Source organism: Echinops telfairi, unplaced genomic scaffold (assembly GCF_000313985.2).
Source record: "Echinops telfairi isolate 266 unplaced genomic scaffold, ASM31398v2 ScPeMD7_7427;HRSCAF=8465, whole genome shotgun sequence".
Lineage (NCBI taxonomy): Eukaryota > Metazoa > Chordata > Mammalia > Afrosoricida > Tenrecidae > Echinops > Echinops telfairi.
In genome coordinates this window covers 16,822,842-16,834,960 of record NW_022111327.1, presented here as the reverse complement: position 1 = coordinate 16,834,960, position 12,119 = coordinate 16,822,842, and the positions used below count along the sequence as shown (strand labels likewise).

The following is a 12,119-nucleotide window of genomic DNA, read 5'->3' as shown; positions in this document are numbered from 1 at the left end:
ATGATTGTTTTCTTTCCAAATAAAAAGGCTGCTCTCCCTTGATATAAAAGATTTTAAATCCAAATTACCTGTAACTATCCTTTCAGTTTTCCTTGTAACCACAAGCCAATTGCCTTAGTAGAGAGGCTTCCTTATTTCCGACCCTCCTTTCCCTTTCCAGCTTCAAATCTAGGAACTGTTGTGTGCATGCAACTACTATCAGCCATATTCATAAATAATGCTTGCCCCTGTTTTAGTTCATATACAGAAAGGAAAAGGAAATGAGAAGCTGCACTATTCAGTATTTCCAAGATTATATGCCATTCAATTTGTCCAGGAATGAAGGGTATCATGAGACACAGGACCTCCAGTGTTAAAATCAGCACAGTGCAAAATAAACTAGTGTTTTCTAACTTTCCATCATTCTTTCAATTACAAATCAAAGAATATGAGACATTTTTAATAATATGATAGGTAGAAGTTGCAAAAGTAATTTTCTTACCTTCAGTATCAATTAAGAAATTCCTCAGCAGCCATAGCCATGCCATATACTACCATATACTACCATAGTACTAAATACATACTGATTGGTGAACACATTGAAATACGATAGCAAAAGATCTTATAAAAAGAAAAAATATCAAGAACCAAAGATACTGAAGGAAGACATTTAAGCGACAATGATGCTGTTCGTGAAAAATAAGGCTTCAGGAATTGATAGCAAAGCAATTTCAATGTTTCAGAAAGCTAGTACAATAGTGGAAGCACCCATTAGTCTATGTTGAGAAATATGCAAGACACGTACCTACCCAAAGAAATGGAAGAGATCCAATTCCAAATAAAGGTGACCTCCATAGAATGGTGTACCCATTCCAAAGCAAGGTGACCCAACAGGATTCTCAAATTATACAACAATATCATTACTATCACATGCAAGTAAAATTTTGCTGACGATCATCCAACAACACTTGCAGAAGTACATCGACAAAGAGCTGCCAGAGGTTCAGACCGGATTCAGTAGAGGATCTGGAACAAAGGTTATCATTGCTGAAATCATATGGATCTTGGCTGAAAGCAGAGAATATTAAAAAAAGATGGATAACACAAATAACAATAGGAACTCCCAAACTTCACTGAGCTCCTGTGGAAATAGCATGTAGCTCAAGAAGCAGAGCAGAACAAGAAATTCAACACTAAATGGTTTAAAATCAGGAAAGGTGTATGTCAATTTTATCCTTTCACCACACTTAAGTAATCTATATAATCTTAAAGTGATCTAAATAATTCTAGAAGTGACCTCCCAATTGTGAAATCAAAAACATTGTAATGTCTAACTAAAATAGAGAGCTTATAAACCCACTTGCCTCAAGCCATTAATTTGATCTTTAGATAAGCCCCCACCCAGTGCTTTGGAGTACTCAGGAACCAGTGGTCGTTGTCAGACCTGACACAAATCTGCAACCATGAAGAAAACTCCTCTCTGGGAATGAATGTTAAAGGGAGCCTGTGAGCAGGCTGAAATGCTTGCTAGGTGACCACCTGGATCTACTTGAGTGGAAGTGGGAGAAATGCAGCAATAAAGAGACAGGTTGAGTTTGGCCACTGACATCTGTGGACTTGGTTTACAGGAAAAAAAGAGAGAGGGTTGACTAGTCTAAGATTCATGACCTAGCACAAGGGGGCTAGGCTTGTTGAGTAATGGTGAGAGCCCATGGTCTGAAGGCAAGGCGACTAATTGGCACCCTGGGGAGGCTGAGTGAGGCAGCCCACATTGAGTTGACCAGAACCCGACCTGATGAAGAGATTTTTGAACCTGTGAACTGGTGCATATTGTTGCTGACTTTATGGATGGCCTGTCCTGATTTGACTTTGCTTATGGATGCAGACTACACAAGGTTCCAATGGAATGAAGATTCTTCACGTCAAAAAATATGATTGTCTCCTCAGAACACTGGGTTGAAGTAAGCGGGCAGTATAGAAATTGGATACCCCAAATTGGGGGGATAAAGGCATGAAGTGGTTGGTTTACAAACTTTCATAGATGGGGGGATATATTCATAGGATTATGGGATTAAGTTGTAGGTGTTACTTAATAGCAATTGTTAGGCTAAAGAATTTTGTACAGGGCCCAAGTTGGCAAGGGGTGGATTGAGATAGTTAAGGTTTATTGTGCCAACCTGACTGATAAACACATATGGGATAAATTCAAGCGTGGAGGGATAAATGGCTTCGTGAGCCTCACCTTTCTAGTTCTCCTGTCTCTTGCTCTCTGATGGTTGGATCAGTGTGCTGCTGCCTTAGCTAGTTATCTGCCTCAGCTTACAAGGCTCACTTCCTGAGGAGAAGCCACACGGACTTACCCTGATGCAGCCCTGGGTGCTTGAGAAGCCATGTGGAGATCCCTGCCAGAACTGAGATGCTCACACTGTCACTGGATTCAAAGACTTTCTAACCACTGACCTGTGATTCTCCAGCATTGGGCATCATTGTGTGTGTTTTGTAAGTTTGAGGACGACTTTGTAGATAAGTGTCATACATATGGGCTAAGTTGGACTTATGGGCTTGGACTGGACTGGGTTGGGATGCGTTCTGAATGTACTCTTACCTTTTATATAAAACTGTCCTATGCAGATATGATTTCTGTGGATTTGTCTCCCTAATGTATTCATACTAACACACTAAGTGTAAGCCAAACCTAAGAATACTCAGTTCTTATGATATGACCCTCATGAAGGGGTCACTCAAGATATAGATACTATAGCAAACAATGGTGAATAAATCAGATGGTGTCTGCCTATGAGAAAGAATAACATCTAGGGTTTTAAAAGTTTGTCTCAAAACCAGCAGCCATCTAAGTGAGATGTCAGCTAAGCCCACATGGAAGAAGCACAGCATTCAGTGTGACGCAGGATTGTAAAACAATTCCAAGATCAGAGGAGGCAAATTTATTACAGCTTAACTTCTAAGCACTCAGTTTGGAGAAGGTTATAGATGACACTGAAAGTCCAAAATCCATTTGCAGAGACTCCCCCACAGGGAATAAGCCTCCACTGTATTCCATCTGACCACTGAAGAGGGATGTACAAATCGTGCTCTCAGACAAAATGCATCCGAAAGTGAATGTACATATATTTAATGTAAAACTTAATATTTTATCATTTATTTTCCCTTTTAACCCATTCTTAATTTTCTCTACTTTTCATTATGTTCTGCTTTCTTCTAGATAAAAAAATGTAACCAATGCCATTGAATAAGTTGTATAAAAATTGTCAATTGAAAACCTAATTTTCTGATAAACTTTCAATGAAAATAGAGTAAATTTTTATTGAAAAAATTGCTATCTAAATGACACCTGGGAAAATGATTCCAAAAATAACTTGACCATAAAAAATGCTGTTCACATTGTATCTTAGAGTCATTAAAAACCACAAAGATCTATCCTACATTGGCTACACTTTTACCAGAGAGTGAATGAAATATGCACAACGGTATCACAGGAGAATAATTTTTCCTCCCCAATGGAGGAAATTTCTGAGAGATAAAAAGACATTGCATCTTAGTATGAGTGTAGTAGGTGGAGAAAAATCCTTCTAGAGATGGGGAACCACATGTACAAAGATATGAGAGCATGACTTTCATATAGTAAATAACAAGCATTCTCATATTGTTAGAGCATACAGCATATGAGTAGGGGCCATTTCGTAAATGAGGAAATGCTGGAGATATTTTCAGAGTCAGATCACAAAGTAGTTGCTAAGATTCTTTCACTCATTACCCTAGGTAATGGTGAGTCATTGACGGGTTTTCCAGGGAAGTGGTATGATCAGGTTTGCCTTTAAGAATGGTTAGGGTAGAGGATAAATAGGGTCAGGTAAGACAAGTCAAGGGATTAAGAGAAAATGGAATTAATGTAGTAATATTCAATGATTTTCACATTATTAACTTTTCTCATTTAATATCCATTTGAGAAGTAACTGAGACTGGATCTCAGTTTCTATTTTCTCATTTCTGTCCCAATATTTCACATGTACACACCATAAAAATCCAATTCTATATTCCTCACACCTAGGATTTATATTGCTATTGTATGTTCTCTGGTATTTGTACCATCACACAGTCTCAATTTCCACCTTTCGTCTATACTTGATGGGCAGAATCCACACAAAACAAGCCCTAATTTGCTTGGTCTGGATTCCAGTGTGGTGATTTTAATACAGAAGTGCTACTTTCCTTCATTAACTCATCTGAATTCTTTACCTTATCTCTAAAGACCTTATTTCTAAAAAACTTATGAAAAGTTTTACATTTAGAGATTCTTCCACTTTCTCCCACCAACTGATACCCTGCAGAGACAGACTCACCACAGGGCGCTTACCAGCAGCTTGTAGACAGAAACAATGCACAGCTGGAATCCCCAAATGCAGAGGCTCCCTGAGGAGATACTGAGGCTGAATGTTTCTCTGGGAACAAAGCAGTAGGACTATGATAAAATATAAAGTTCTGCTACAACACACACCTTGAATTTTCTAAGATGAAACAAGCTTTCTTCCCTAACAGGAATTGACAATCTCCCTCCTTCCTTCCTGTACTGCACCATTACCAGGTCAGAATAACATGAAGACTCATTATCTTAGCTTACTTACCACTGCTGGTCCCATGAGAGCTATCAAGCGGGAAAGATTGTCTTTGTTTTTACAAGATATAAGTCCTTAGCTTTGATGTATTTGTGACTAGACCTGCATCGGAAATTTATTGGTATACACAACCATCCACATTCCCACCCATGCCTATCCATACTGCTAGCTTCAACATCCACCACACACACACACACACACACACACACACACACACACACACGCATGCATGCACAAGCATGTATTTCCATTTCCCTTTTTAAGAATGGCATCTATGCATTATAAATGAACAAAAATGTCTCTAAATTGAGCCAGAAGCATATAGAAAACATGCATTTAGGGATGGATTTTGGGCTCAAACTTAATCCTAGCCCCAATCTATCAACAATTTGTTATTAGGACATAGCCATGCTTGATATTCACCCTCCTGAAGGGAACAGACAAGATATAGGTGGCGTTGCAAAGTATGGTGAAGAAATTAGATGGTGCCTAGATAATAGCTAGAACAGGTTATGCTGTTTTATAGGCTTGTCCCTTTAAGCAAGCAGCCATTTAAGTGAGAGGTCAACTAAACTCACATGGAAGAAGCACACCAACCTCTGTAATCAAAGGATTGTAAATTATTTCATCCAAATCTGAAGGATAGAATATTGTCAGAGCTTAAATTATGAGCTTCTGGTGTGCAAAAGGTTATGGCAGACAGGGGAAACCTTAAATACATTTGCAGGAACTACACAGGGAATGTGCCGCCAGTGGTTTACCTCTAACCATAATTGAGGGATGGGAATACCCATCAGACTCAGTAGATTAAAATAACGAATATGACTTGAACGGTTAAAACCATATCACTTGATATGCTTTTGGTTTGATATCGTTTTTAATATTTTCTGTGTGTTTTTTTATGTTGTGGCTTATCTCTGTTATATTTCATCATTTTTGTTAGACTTCTTGATATTTTGTTATGTGTTTTTCTACGTTTTTTGGTTTGTCCTCAATTAATTTTCAAAACCACCTTGTAATGGAGGTGCTATTCATTACATTGTTTATTTTCCAGTTGAAGAAATTATTGTCTCCTTTTAACAAAGTGGAAAACTAGTGGGACACTAATTCGACTTTTATCACATATTACATGTGTATGTGTGTGTGCAAGAAAATTATAGTGTGGTAGACTCTTAAATATCCATTATACTGCATGTGGTTAATCTAAAGTAACAGTAGTAACTTTTTTCTCCTTGCCTGTGATATTTAAGAGATGCAAAAATCTAAATCATTTTGGGTCAATGATAGAAACAAGGAGGATTTTTTAGGGCAGATGATCTAAAATAAAAATTATATTGCATTAGTTTATTCTGATAGTTCTTTTGTGACACAAAGAATGGTGACTTTTACCTGAAGTCAAAATTGGAAACTGTCTGAACCTTGATGATATTGTAGAGATGTTAAATTACCAACCAAGATGTATACCCTGGGTCTGGCTATCTGAAATGTGAGGTAATGCATAGCATCATGGTTTAGCTTTGGGTTTCTGAAATTTTAAGGCTCAATCTTCCTAACTCATAAATGTCCCCTTACATTTGCCAGACTACTGCAAGCTGTTTCTTACCTAGTACAATTGCTTATCCTATTCCATGTGCCTGTGCTTCTTTTCTCCTATGACTGAAAGCAATTCGGTCATTTTTCAGTTTTCAATGCAAGCTCTTCCTAGAAGCTTTTATTGACCATGACAAAATGTATGTTTCTCTATCAATTCTTCCCATTTCCTCCATAAATGTTATCACAATTTTATATTCCTTTGTTTGCTTGCTTGTTTATTTTACTTCTCCTAAGTCGAAGAGCCAGCAGAATAGTTACAGGAATTGCCAGAAGTTCAGGCGGAATTCAGAAGAGAATGCAGAACAAGGGATATCATTGCTGATGTCAGATGGATCTTGACTCAAGGCAGAGAATACCAGAAAGACGTTTACTTGGGTTTCATTGTCTATGCAAAGATATTTGACTGTGTGTACCATAATAAACTGTGCAGAACCTTGAGAAGAATGGGAATTCCAGAACAGTTCACTGTGTTCACGATGAATTTGTACACAGATCAAGAGGCAGTTGTGTGAACAGAACAAGGAAATACAGTATGGTCTAAAAAATTTTAAGAAGGTGAGTCAGGGTAGTAGCCTCTCACCATACTTGTTCAATCTATATACTAAGTAAACCATCAGAGAAGCTGGATTTTATAAAGAAGAGTGCAGCATCAGGGTTGGAGGAAGGCTCATTAACAACCTGAAATATGCAGATAACGTGATCTTTCTTGCTGAAAGTGAAGAGGACTTGAAGGACTTCTTGATAAAGATCACAGTTTGTAGCCTTCAATATGGATTACAATTCAATGTACAAAAGATCAAAATTCTCAGAACTGGACAAATAGATAACATCATGATAAATAGAGAAAGGATTGAAGTTGTCAAGGACTTTGTCTTATTTGGATCCACAATCAATGCTCTTGGAAGCAGCAGTCAGGAGATCAAATGATGTATTGTATGAGGTAAGTCTGCTTCACAAGACCTCTTTAGAGCACTAAAGGTGCACTTGATCCAAACCATAGGATTCTCCATTGTACCGTATGCATATGACAGTTGGATATCAAATATGGAAGACAGTAGGAGAATTGATGCCTTTGAATTGTGGTGCTTGAGAAGAATATTGAAAGTATCATGGGCTGCTGAAAGGACATACTGATTTGTATTGAAAGGAGTAACAACGCCAGAATGCTCCTTTGAGGCAAAGATGGTAAGACTTCATTTTACTTACTTTGGACACATTGTCAGCAGTGATCAGCCCCTGGAGAAGGTCATCATCTTTGGTAAAGTGGCTCTCAAGGAGATGGATTGACACAGTGACTGCACTGATGGGCTCAAGCAGAGAAACAGTTGTAAGGATAGAGCAGGGCCGTGCAGTGTTTTGTTCTATCCTTCGTAGAGTCGCAATGGATTGGCACCCACTCAATGGCACTTAACAATAAGTAGAAAGGCAGTGAATAAAAGGAAGACACTTGATAAGATTGATTGACACAGTGGCTGCAACAATGGGTTCAAACCTAGCAAAAACTGTGAAGATAATGTAAGATTGGGAAGTATTTTGTTCTATTCTACATAGTGAATTTTTGAGTTGGAACCAACTCAACAACACCTAACCTAATGCTGTGCACCAATGATTTTCTAGACTGTAATTTTTTCAATTTGAAATAGATCACAAAGTCTTTCTTCAGTTAGTAGTTGAATGAAAACCCCTTGTCCACTCAGAGAACAGATATTAATGATCAAGTGAAAAATAAATGTATTTGTAAATGTAAAACACTTTCCTAAATACTCTTTTGTCAAAGAGGTAATTCAAAAAGGAACAAAAAACATGTTAAAAGAAATGACAATAAGGACAATATCAAAATTTATGTGATTTGAGAAAACTGTATTCAGGAAAATGTAATAGACTCAGATACTTTGCCATTAAAAAATCATAATTGTAGGGGCCCCAATTAAAAAAAATTGAACTTAAGAAGATAAAGCAATAAAATTTAAGAGTTAGAGAAAATAATGAAAACAAATTAGAAAATGTAGTAAGGATGCCAAAATATATTAGAAAAATGAAAAATGCATAATTCTAAGATTTAGTGTTTAAAAGATGCAACGAAATAGAAAAAATTACCAACTAAAAAGTGACACTAACCAACTAGAGAAAAATATTAATAATAGATTCACACATGCAAACACTTTTAATAAATAACTCAAGAGATGAGTTTCATGAAACAATTACTCAAATTACTTTTAATAAAGTAACTAAGCATAAGTGCATATAATTATAGGTGAAAGGATTTAGCAGAAAAACCCACAGATAATTAAAACTTGATAGATTATTTTTTGTACAACAGTAGCCAATGTGAATATCTAAACTAGATAATGAAGAATTGACATCTTAACAATTAGGTTTCTTTCCATTGTGATACATAATATATCTATTTAGATCGTTAATATTTCATCAGTGATGCACAGATTTCTACACAGAGATCCTGCACATATTTTGTTACATTTATACCTAAATATTTCATTTTTAGCACTATTATAAATGCAATTATTCTTTTCACTTCAAATGTCATTGCCAATGCATAAAAATTTGAGTAGCTTCCATATATCGATCTTATATTGTGTGAATTTGCTAATTTATTAGGTAAGGAATTATTTTTATAGACTCTTTGAGACTTTTTAAATATATCCCATATCATATGAGGTTATCTGCTCCCATAAAGTTTGACTCCCTTGGGAACCCTAAATAGGGTCACTATGTGTCAGAATCTATTTGATAGTAGTGGATAATCTAATATGTATAATTTTTGCTTTATTTTATTTCCTCCTTACTGTGGCAAGTATCACCTATAAAATGTTTTAAAACCATATGAGAGAGTATATCCACGCTTTGTTTCTGCTCTTAGAGGGGCAGCATTCAGTTTTAGATATTTAAAATGTTTGTAGATGCTAAGCGTTTTCTTGCTTGTTGGCTTTCTAACTTCAGGTCTTGGCACATTTCATTATAATGCTTTACTTGGTCTTCGCAAGCCACCCAATGCAATTTTCTATTCAGTTCATTCATTTAATTATTCCTATCATTCACTTAAGCTATTCTCAGTTCAAGAGCAATTTTCTGAGTCTCTTCTGATATCCACTTTGCTCTTTTCTTTCTTTCCTAAATTTTTAATGTCCTTTTGCTTTCTTCATGTATTTAATAGCACTCCACAACTCAGCTGGTCTTTTGTCATTAGTGTTCAGGGTATACAATCTGTTTTTGAGATGATCTCAAGTGGGCCGTACTGAAGATTACATTTTAGCGCTTGTGGATTTGTTTTAATTCTCCAAAGCTCCAACTTGAGCTTTCCTGTGAGTGGTTGATGGTCTTTTCCACAGTTACCTCCTGGCTGTATTTTGACTGATGATATGGAGTTTCTAAATTGTCTCTATCCCCAATAATACTAGGAAACTTTAGTACACTTCTTTAAATGAAGGCCAAATCAACTAGAAAGAAACGGAAAAACAAAACAAAACCCACAGTCTATCTAAAGAATACAATCAACTAACTTGATCTCATAGATATATAGAGAATACCCCACCTGGCAACAGTGCATTACATATTCTTTTCCAGTGCACATGGAATATTTTCCAGAATGGATCATACAATACAGCTTCAAAAAGTTTGCACAAAAATGAAAATAAAACAGAAAGGATTCTTTGCCTTGAATTCCTGAAGTTCCTTGATATGTTAGACCTGGAAGCATACCTCAATATGTTTAAAAACAGAAGTACTATGAACAATTTGTGAGTCTGAGGAAGCCCTCTATATTCCTAGTTTGCTTATAGTTATTTATCATGAAAGGAGCCTAGTGACATCATGGTTAAGCACAGGATTGCTAACTGAAAAGTCAGGTATTTAAATCCATCAGTGGCTCCATCAGAGAAAAAAATCTGGTAATTGGCTTCCATAAGATTTTTGCCTATAAAACCATATGGGTCAGTTCTATTTTATAATATAGGGTCACTATATATATATATATATATTGATGGCATACAATTACATTCCATCATGTGTGAGTTTTCGATTTTCAAAATTGTGCATCAATTGATATGTTTTTCTACAATTATTCTTTTGACAAAGTGAGTTATATTGAATGATTTATGAATGTTCAACTAGGCTTGAACTCCTTGGTAGAACCCCACATAATTGTGAAATATTATCTTTTTCATATTCAGCTACATTCAATTTGCTAATATTTAGTTGAAATCGTGTCTATAATCATGAGGGATATTGATTTCTAACTTACTTTTCATGTAATATATTTGTCCAGATTCATTAAGAAGGTAATGCTGGCTTCATGCAATGAGTTGAGAGAAGAAATGTGGTTTATACACCAATAGACGAGATTTTGATGACTATGAGGTGTGCTGGGACAGGTGTGGGAACAAGGACCAGGGATAGGGAGTAGTGTGAAAAAAAAGAAAGAAAGAAAACAAATGGAGGGTTTAACAGGATATTTTGCTGATTTCATTTCTTTTTTTTCATCCAGCAAGAAGCCATAAATTTAATGATAGGAGTACAAATTTTAAACCACACTGTTGTTTACTATTTTAAAACAATGAAAAAAGGTCTTTGTTTTCAGATGGTTACAATGTTAATTCCATATTGTATTTAAATATCATTTCTGTTGTTCTTCAGCGTTTGACTGCCTGTGCCCTTGATATGTTTGCTAGTGACAGGCACAATTCTATTTTCCTTCACGTCCAAACGTGTTTCATCCACATTTTCCTCTTCACTCTCGTCTTGGACAGTTGCAGTCTGTGTGTTTTCTTGAATGTTTGAGAAAGTTTCACCTTGAACTTTGACTATCTCAGCAGCCTTTAGCTGTGCTTGCTTGGATACATCCTCCATCTTGGCTTCTCCCAAACTATGTATGTATTTGAAGCAGGACTCTTGTAGACATTTCGCTTTATGATCACAAAGAGGATATTCTTGGATTTCCAGATAGGGACTCTCATAACCCCGGTGACTTGCCATGAAAACCCAGTTTGGACATAGTCTTGCGTGCCTTCTTTTCACTTGGACTCTGCTTTGCTTTACTGACTGTTTCCTCATCGACTTCAGCTGCCACTTCCAGTTGGGCTTATTGTGTGGTTTCCTGCGTGGGATCCTGTACCTTGAGCTCTGGTACTGATTCATCACTGTCAGATTCTGGTCTAGATCCGGTCTCAGCCAGTGGCTGTAGCAACTCCTGCTCTGTGGCAAGAATGCTTTCTGTGGCTTCACTGGGCATTTTGTACAGGGAACATGGAACCAAGATGGCAGCAGAAAGACAAGGAGTGAGAGCGTGACCCATGCCAGTTGCAGAAGGAAGCCTGATTTCCTTTTTTGAGATGAGCTGTGTAATATATGTAGTATGTATCTTAAACAAGCATACAAACCAGATTTCTTTTTTTATTTAATCATTTTATTGGGGGCTCATACAACTCTTATCACAATCCATATATACATCCATTGTGTCAAGTACATTTGTACATTTGTTGCCAGAATCATTCTCAAAACATTTGCTTTATACTTGAGCCCTTGATATCAGTTCATTTTCCCCTCTCTCTCTGCTCCCCCTTCCTCATGAACCCTTCATAATTTATGAATTATTATTGTTTTATCATGTCTTACACTGTCTGACATCAACCTTTACCCACTTTTCTGTTGTCCATCCCCCAGGGAGGAGGTTATATGTAGATCCTTGCAATCGGTGCCCCCTTTCCAACCCACCTTCCCTCCACCCTCCCAGTATCAACACTCTCAGCACTGGAGCTGAAGGGATCATCTGCTCTGGATTTCCTGTGTTTCCAGTGTCTATATGAACCAGTGTACATCGTCTGGTCTAGCCAGATTTATAAGGTAGAATTGGGATCATGATTGTGTGTGTGTGTGTGTGTGTGTGTGTGTGTGTAGAAG

The 12,119-nt window shown here is 36.9% G+C and overlaps 1 pseudogene; it reads right to left on the bottom strand.

Moving 5' to 3' along the window:
* Positions 1-10,829: 10,829 nt before the first annotated feature.
* Positions 10,830-11,451, bottom strand: LOC101646284 (annotated as a pseudogene).
* Between the last annotated feature and the right edge of the window lie 668 nt (positions 11,452-12,119).